The sequence below is a fragment of the Psammomys obesus genome, unplaced genomic scaffold (genome assembly GCF_907164565.1).
Source record: "Psammomys obesus unplaced genomic scaffold, mPsaObe1.curated_primary_1811, whole genome shotgun sequence".
NCBI lineage: Eukaryota > Metazoa > Chordata > Mammalia > Rodentia > Muridae > Psammomys > Psammomys obesus.
Genome location: NW_026596244.1, coordinates 13,659,074 through 13,667,545, shown reverse-complemented (window position 1 = coordinate 13,667,545; position 8,472 = coordinate 13,659,074). Strand labels below are relative to the sequence as shown.

Genomic DNA, 8,472 nt, shown 5'->3' with positions numbered 1-8,472 from the left:
CTAGGGGCGAGGCTTGAGGCGGGGGCCTGGGGGCGGGGCCTGCAGGGGCGAGGCTTGGGGCGGGGGAGGCGCGGGGGTGGGGCCTGCGGCCGCTCTCCTGAGTCGCCCAGGTTGAGCCCGGCCCCTGCCACCGCCCCGCCCAGGCTCCTGGGAGGGTGCGGACCGCGGGGCGGGGACCGGCCCGGGACCTGCGAGGCTCCGCCAGCGGCCGACGCGCCTGAGAAAAGTTGTGCCTGGACCTCCTGTCGCCCAGTGATTTGTGCTCAGAGCTGAAGCGGGGCCGGAGGTCACCGCGCCCTGACGCGCCAGGGCACTGCGCGGCGCCCGGGCTTGGGTGTTGGGCCGGGAGGAGCCGGCCGCCCCGGACGGACGCACGGACTTTCTGACCGTCGAGCGCTCACCGCGGGGCAGGAGGGTCCGCGCCGCCCGCAGGTAAGGGGTCCGCGCTCGAAGGGTTGCTCGTACTTTACTGTAGGCGCCGGAGGAGGGAGGGGGTGTCCCGAGCCCCTTCCTGCGTCCTGCTGGGGAGAAGGCTGGAAGGTGTGGGGCCGCCGGGGCCGCGGCGGGCTGCGGACGGGATCGCCGCGGACCCTGCGGGGAGGGCCAGCTTGTTTTGAAGAGGAAGGAGTCACCGGGCTCTCCACCCCCGCTTGTCCCTCGGGCCGCAGCGGCTGGGTCCCCCAGGAACCACTGGCAGAGGCGATGAGATCTGATCTGTCTTCCTCTCCTGACCTCCTGGCACACACCGGAGACGGAGGCGGAGCCTCTAGGCTCGCAGCACTGTCCTGCTGGGAGGAGTTTACTATTGGGTGGTTGTTGCTCAAGTTCATAAATTCTCTGATGAAACTGGGCTCGAGTTTTGGTTATCTGTGCGTGTGTGTGTCCTGGCTTCAACAAGGCCCTCTTGTTAACCGCACGCCTGGGAGGTATTACACTAGCTATCATTTTATTTCAAGCGTGGGTAGATGAGGTATTGGTGGTGACGGCTGCTGTTTGGCTTGGAACTTTGGGAACCGTGAGTGGGTCCAGGAGAATTAGCCCAGGTTGGCTTCGGCCTCCTGCCCTTGACAGATCAGCTGTCAACCGCTGTACAGTGTTGCAGTCCTAGCCTTGCCGTGCAGGGAAAGCCCTCCCACCGGAGAACCCGGCAGACCAATCGTTGCTTCCTTTAGGTTGGGCCTACCCCTTCGCTGGCTGCTCCGGGGCCCTGCTATCAAGTTCATCTTATTACCGAGTCAGCTGCTTTCAGCTAATAGACACAGCAGCTCTGAGGAAATTATATAGGTCATTGAAAAGTAAGCATATCGTAATCACCTTTATCCTGTTGATTAACACGGGGAAAGAGGCCCCTCCAGAAAGGACCTGCCTGACCCTCAGTTCTGTTGTGCACCTGGCGCTAGATAGGCTGATGACTCTCTCGGAAGCTGCTGGGACCTGGGAGCCCCAGCCAATTGCCCCCATTCGGAGAATGTCGGTGGCATTCTTGGGACAGAAACTGAGTGGGAAATTCACTCCAATATGGTGGACAGGCTGGCTTTACCTTTCAGATACTAAAGACTGATTTATTTGAACGCCAGCTAATTCTTTCTCATGACACTGCTAAGAATTTTGTCCCTCTCTGCTTGGATGTAAGTTTGAGGTCCCCTTTGTCAACTGTCATATAGTTTTAGGAATAAGACTAAATTAATTGGAGGAAGGGCAAGAGAAGCTGGTATTGCTAAGGTGGGTTCAAAGCAGCTGAGAGAGGTCTAATAATTTAGGCTCAGCTTCCCAGCTCTCTTTTTCTTCCAGCAAGAGGCATGCTGAGCCACGTTAGATGTAGCCTTTGGAGATAGAAATGACAAGGGTGCTGTGCTTTTTCAGCCAGAGTACTGCAGTGCCGGACAGTTCTGTACCCCCGGGGGTTATTTCTGAGCTCTTTCTGCAATGTTCTTTCTGTAGTAGGACGCCGACCGTCAATGTCTATAAACAAGAAACAAATGCACAAACTTAGGTAGCAAGGCAAGAGAGAGTAAAACTGTGAGCTTGTGTTACTGTTTTCTTTCGGTTCCAGGGACTGAAGTCAAGCACTTTAGTCTCCCATCCTCTTGGGTTAGTTTTAAAAGGAGAATTTGGTAAAGAACACCCCTCCTCTGTGAAAATCTTACAAAATAACCGCCTCTGACCTCTGCTTAGAACCGCAAGCTTCATTCTCTGGGCAGTTGTGTCAGTGGTGGTGCACAGGCCGATTTAGAAGCTGTGTCCTCACGCTCCGGCTTTGAAGCAGTTTGTGGCTTCTTCACTTTATCCTCGCTGACTTCCAAGCACGTTAACAGCCTACATGGAGGAATGGTGCTTTATAGAGTGACCAGGACTCTGAGGGGTTCGTTTATGGATCTCTTGGATAAAACAGTAACAGAACAAACCTTTCCTCAGGGTGATGACTGACAAGTGCTTTCAGGTGTGCCATCGTTAAGCTGTGTAATAAGAACACTTTTCAGTGAGTGCACTGTCCTTAGACCACACGGGAGGAAAGCAGATGAGGTTGGAGTGGTAAAGGAGACTCACTTAGAACGTGCCCAGCTTCTGGCAGCAGTGGACTTAGACTTGAAATTAAGATTTTTGATTTATGGGTCTTGCTTTTAATTTCTTCTCTCTTACATAAACTTAATTAATAAAGTTTTTGGATGTAAAATGGGTTTTTGTTTTTGTTTTATCTTATTTTGTTTTTATTTAGAAGATATAAAGTGAGTAAATTGTATAAAATAAAAATTAAAAGAAGATCTGTGTGTGTGTGTGTGTGTGTGTGTGTGTGTGTGTGTACATGTTTGGAAGCAGATGGTAGGTGTTTTTCTCAGTGTCCCTGCACCTTGGTTTTTTGGGACAGGGTCTTACTGAAGCAGCAGTGCGGAGGGGTTTCCTGTCTCCGCCTGTCAGCACTGGGGCTGCAGGCTGCTGCTGCCTCTGGCCTTTTTCCTGGGTGCTTAGACAACTCACTCAGTTCCTCATTCCTGAGCACCCAGTATGTTGCTATCAAACTCTCTCCCCAGCCCAACAGGAAAGTTTATTTATCAAAACTTACTCATTAGAGAGCAAGAGAACGCATGTGCCCTCATTCATGTGTGGAGGTCACAGGTGATTTCTGTGGAGTTGGTTCTCTCCTTCACCTTTACACGGATTCCAGGGTTGGGACGCGGCACATCCGGTTTGCTCTCCAGCGTCCTTAACGGCTCAGCATCTGTGGCTAGCCTCAGATCTGATTTATTAATCCCAGTGAAAACTCCTGAGGAGGCAGGACACCGGCATTTGCATATATATAATGAATGCATGTATCATATACTCATAGATTTCTATTTATGTATAAGCACATGATAACTGAAAAAACCCACAACAAAATCCCAAGCCCAGCCTAAATCTAGAAATAAATATGTCCTTAGCAAATACTGGAGTACCTACGGGGAGAAATAGCTGTAAGTTGAAGGGTACTGTTAAAGGACTTTGTAGGGGGGACGGTATAATCTAGGGTAAAAAGGGCTAGGCAAGGGTCTGCTGAGTTTGACCATGCATTTATGATAAAGGAAAATATTTTATTCTATGTGTATGCTCTTTAAAAATAGAATGCTTTGGTAAGGGTAGAACTGAGTTCTGCTGTCTGAGTTTGGAGCTAGTGGGGACCACGGAGACTGTTTATTTTCCATTCCCTCCTGCTGCTGGTGAGGAAACTGAGGAATTGATGTTTACATGACCTGCCTGCTGTCTTGTTACTGTAGACATGAGAACCTCTCTCCCACAGTCTTTCCCTGGCAGGTAGAAAATTATCCCATGTTAATTTATTATTAGTATTTTACAATATTTGAATAGTCACAGGACTATGAATTTAGAGGCATTATCTATTATTCCTCCTATTTCCATTATGAAAATCCTTCAGATACCCATAGAGTTTGAAGAATGTGTACTTTTTGCGGTTAAGTCTGTGGTTACTCCTCCATGGAATTTGAAGCACCCCAGTACCTAGACGTTGATGGTATTGCTTAGTTGAATTTGATAAACTTAGAGTTTGAAGCCCACTGTCCTCCTGAGAAGCTGTTACTAGGACAGGCGCAACAGAGGCTTTCCCAGCATCCACAGTGTGGCTTAATTTTTAAGAGCTAAGAGTAAGAATACCAGTGCCTTCTGAAAGAGAAGTTGAGATATTTTCTATGAATTGTAAAGATTTTTCTATTCTTTGTGAATAAGATTTTGCCTGCTTCTGATCATTTTACTAACATAATTATATTTCTGATTATGTATGTTATATATTATTCAAAATAAAGAGTTGGGTATTTATGAAATAATATGTTGCAACTTAAAAGTACATTGTGACCTTATAGTCTGGAAAAACTGATGTAAGTGTATGTATTTTCTTCTTAAAATTTACCTTATAAATATGTCAGCTGATACTGAACCTCAGTTTAGATCAAAACGTTTTTTCTTCTATGGAGTCTGTATTTTCTGTTGACAACACCGGAGTTATCCTGTGCGGCTTTCGAGTTGAGCTCCGCTGTACTCGCTTGCGTGGCTGGGCCGCCACCCCGGGGCCTGGGTGTGGTGAGCGGATGTCCTCCCACTGAGCGCAGTCCCAGCCACGGCCTTTTACTTTTGATTTGACAGTGCGGGGTTCCCTGATTGTGCCGTGAGACCCGTGTCCTTTTGAATCGCTGTGCGGGACGGTGTTGAGCAGCTGCACTTGGGCCCTTTCGATAGCTTCCTGCTGTTGGGAATCTGGGTTGTTTCTCATGTTCTTCATGAATAGCTCTAGAAATCGCTCTTGAAATCCTTTGCGGTACGCTTACCTGCCTTCTGTAGGAAAAGCAAGTGGAAGAGCGCCTGACCTGAAATGCTGGTGTGCCCTGATTTAGACTTCCGGTAAGCCCTTCAGGGCTTAGGACGCTGCCACTTCCTGTCTGGTCGTACAAGGTCGAGGACCTGTGGCTGGGGGCCAGCGCAGCTCTCGGGTGGGTCCACCCACTTCCTTACATTTCAGGGGCTTCTTGGCTTTAGTGTTTTCCACAGAGGAGGAATTCATAGATAGAAGCTAAAAAATGACTTTGCAGTTTTTGGATGATCTGCTAGTTAGCTCTTATAAAGCATATTTTCTTTTTATAAACATTTTCTTCAGAACATACCCTAGGACATGCCATTAAGGAGTTGGGAAATCCAGTAGGGTTTGCTAAATGCCAAGGGAATGCATCTTGGCTCCTCTCTTTGTATTGTCGGAATTCGCATCTTGGCCATGGATCAATTATAGGATCTTTGGGCTTGTGAAAAGTATCAGGAACGGATTCTCCGTGTGTGTGTGTAAAATGTGAAATGAGAACTTTGTGAGTTTTAGGGCTCACACTCTTGGGAGTGGGAGAGACGGCTCAGTGGTTAGGCGCACACACTGCTCTTCCAGCGGGCTTGGGTTCCGTTCCAAGCACCTCCATGGTGGCTCACAACTGTCTGTAACTCCAGGTCCAGGAGCTCCAAAGTCCACTTTTAGCCTCCTGGGGTACCAGGCACACATAAACATATGGTACACATACACACATAAGGCAAACCACTCACACACGTAAAATAAAAATAAATCTAAAAGGAGTTGATTAATATTTTAATTTAGTTCACCTCGAATTCTATTAAAGGTGTATGTTTCATTCCTCAAAATGATGACCTTTGGGTTTTTTGTGTTTATTTATTTTAGATTTATTTTCTTGGTAGTGAATTACAATGAGTATGGAAGAATATGTTTATGTATGTATTCATAAACACATACCTTATCTACATGTATCTAAATATCTGTATGTACATACATGTAACATATATACTTTCATAACACAATTATATGTTTCATTTTAAAGTACATTGTCTAGCAGGTGATTTAACAGAAAACTTTTTCTGCTTTCAAAATGAAATCGATAGTTGCATATTTATTAGCAAATTACTTTTCTTCAGTTTTTTTTTTTTTTTTTTTTTGAGACAGGGCCTTATATGAATGCAGGCTGGCCTCAAACATGCTATATAACTAAGGCTGCCTTAAACCTCTGACTCACTGTCATGCCAGGCTTTGATGTGTTTTTCAAGATGAGTGTATGTATGTAAAGGCACAAGCGCACATGTGTGCTCGTCTGTGGAGGTCAAAGGACAGTCGTGGATGTCATCCTTAGCAATGCTGACCACCTCCTCTCAGACAGGGTCTGTCAGTGGCAGCCCACAGGCCAGTGAGCCTCTGGGACCCGCCAGTCTCAGGTGCTGACACCATGCCACTGTTCTGTGTGTTCTGGGAGCCAGCCATGTCCTCACGCTTTCATGGAAGTGCTTTACCTAGGGAACTATCTTCTTATCTCCTGATTTTCTGCATGAAACATTTTCTTAATAAAATAAAAATTTCTAAGCTGGGTGCAGTGGCACATGCCTGTAATTCCAGTGCTCGGGAGGCAGAGGCAGGCGGGTTGCTGTGAGGTTGAGGCCAGCCTGGTCTACAGAGTGAGTCCAGGACAGCCAGGGCTACACAGAGAAACCCTGCCTCATAAATAAATAAATAAATAAATAAATAAATAAATAAATAAATAACAGTTTCTTAGACATGGACTTTATGATTTGTGTATTCTTTTGATCTTTTTTATGGGAAAGATATCATGTGTAATGTATTCTTGATTATTATCTATTCTATAACACTAGCATTTTTGATATGTTGAATATTTTAAATCTAATTTGTATATGTTTCAAGGTATTTGCATTTTTATCTTATTTTTACGCCATGATATAGTAGTTTAAATGCTTATGAGAAATATGACAATAGAATTTTTTATTAGCCTTTGATTGCCTGAGAAAACAAAAGTATTTGATATTCATCTCTTGATTGTAATAAAAACCTCAGCCAGCTGTGGTGGTCATATCTATAATCTGGCTCAGGAGAGTCTAGGGCAAGATGATCGCTCTAAATTTGAGGCCAGCCTAGGCTACATAGTGAGCTAGCCTGGGCCAGTGTGGGACCCTGTCTCCTCCCCACCTTAATCCAAAAAACCTGAAATGAAAACCCAGACTCAGTAGCTAATGCTTGTTCCAGCTCAGGTGAGTTTCCTTGGGAGGTCCTCTTTGTACTTGGTGGACATCTGACTGCTTGGGACCGGGCTTGCGTTTTTAAGAAGTTGCTACAGAGAGCAAGAATCAGCTCGCGGCAGCTGAGAGGTGGTTGAGAGGGCCCAGCCTTTTTTTTTTTTTTTTTTACCCTTGATGTAACCCTCCCTCTTGACTAGTTTTAGGATTGGGCTGTCACCAAGGAGTGGCCATTCTTGCACCGTGAATCATCAAGTGATTAGGGCTGGCTGTGTTTGCTGCCTCTGTGTGCTGACTCAGCCTGACTGGCCTCTCCCACTGTCCTTCAGGTTCTCACAAGCCTGGACTCAGCTCTCACCTAGACTCTCTTCCCCAAGCAGTTACTTCCAAAATTTGCATTTTTCTTGCTGACCTTTGGAATCCTAGGCTTTCTCTTCCAATTTCTTCTATATCGTTCTACGTTTGGATCCTGATATCAAGTAAACTACAGAGGACCTGCAATTGGTAATGTATTCCATGTCTTCCTGTAATCCTGGCATTTGAGGACTGAGGCAGGAGGATCACAGTTTAAGGCCAGACTGGCTACACAGCAAGCCCCTGTCTCAAAATCTCTACAATGGAATGTCATGCAGTTTAATCCAGTGCAGCGCGGTACAGTGGGATACAATGCAACACAGCACGGCACAGCGCACTACTGTTCAATGCAGCGCGATGCGGCACAGTGCGGCACAGTGCGGCACAGTGCGGCGCGGTTCAACACCACACGAAGACAGCCCATCTCAATCTCCCGCAGAGTTCTGTTAAGAAGAATCACCTGTCAGTGGCTGCATAGATGGCTGTACTTTATCTTGCTTCTGGTTTGCTTTTCTCCTCCTCTCCCGTTTCCATACCAAGGTTGATTTAATCTACCAGAGTGTGTCTTTGCTCATGTTTCCAGTCATGGCCCATATTGTCTGCTGGGAAATGACTCAACTGAAGGTGTGGAGGCTTGTTTGACTTGTCAGCTTGCTTAGCAACAACAGGGTGCCCTGCCCTCCTCCTGGGTGCGGGCTGTGAGAGTGTTAAACTTGGAGTTGGTAATGCAGAGGTTAGTAATGCAGACTGTGCTTCTCAGTGTGGGCGGGGTTTATTCACTTACTGAAAGTCTCAACAGAACAAGAAGTTGAGGCAGCATGGGCTGTTCCCTCCTACTGTGTGCCTGGTAATGCCTAGCTTCTTCCTTCCCTGCCTGTGAGTTAGGGTTTAGGTGTTTTGCTTTAAGGTTTAGGCGCAATTTAGAACTTATATCATTGCTTTTCTTAGATTCCTTATAATAACTCTGTTTATAAGGGTCTCTCTCTCCTTCCCCCTCTGTCTCTCTTTCCATTATCTACATATCCATCTCTCTGGATATGGCTCTATCTCCAGCATCTCTAGAAT

The 8,472-nt window shown here is 46.5% G+C and overlaps 1 protein-coding gene across 2 annotated transcripts in view; it reads left to right on the top strand.

The window, feature by feature from the left end:
* Window positions 1-220: 220 nt before the first annotated feature.
* The window catches only part of Fhip1a (FHF complex subunit HOOK interacting protein 1A), a 197,448-nt gene continuing 189,196 nt past the window's right edge, over window positions 221-8,472 (top strand). For both annotated transcript variants that reach the window (XM_055596514.1, XM_055596512.1), the window contains exon 1: window positions 221-432. The gene's annotated coding sequence lies outside the window, so the exon portion shown is untranslated. The remainder of the gene's footprint in view (window positions 433-8,472) is intronic.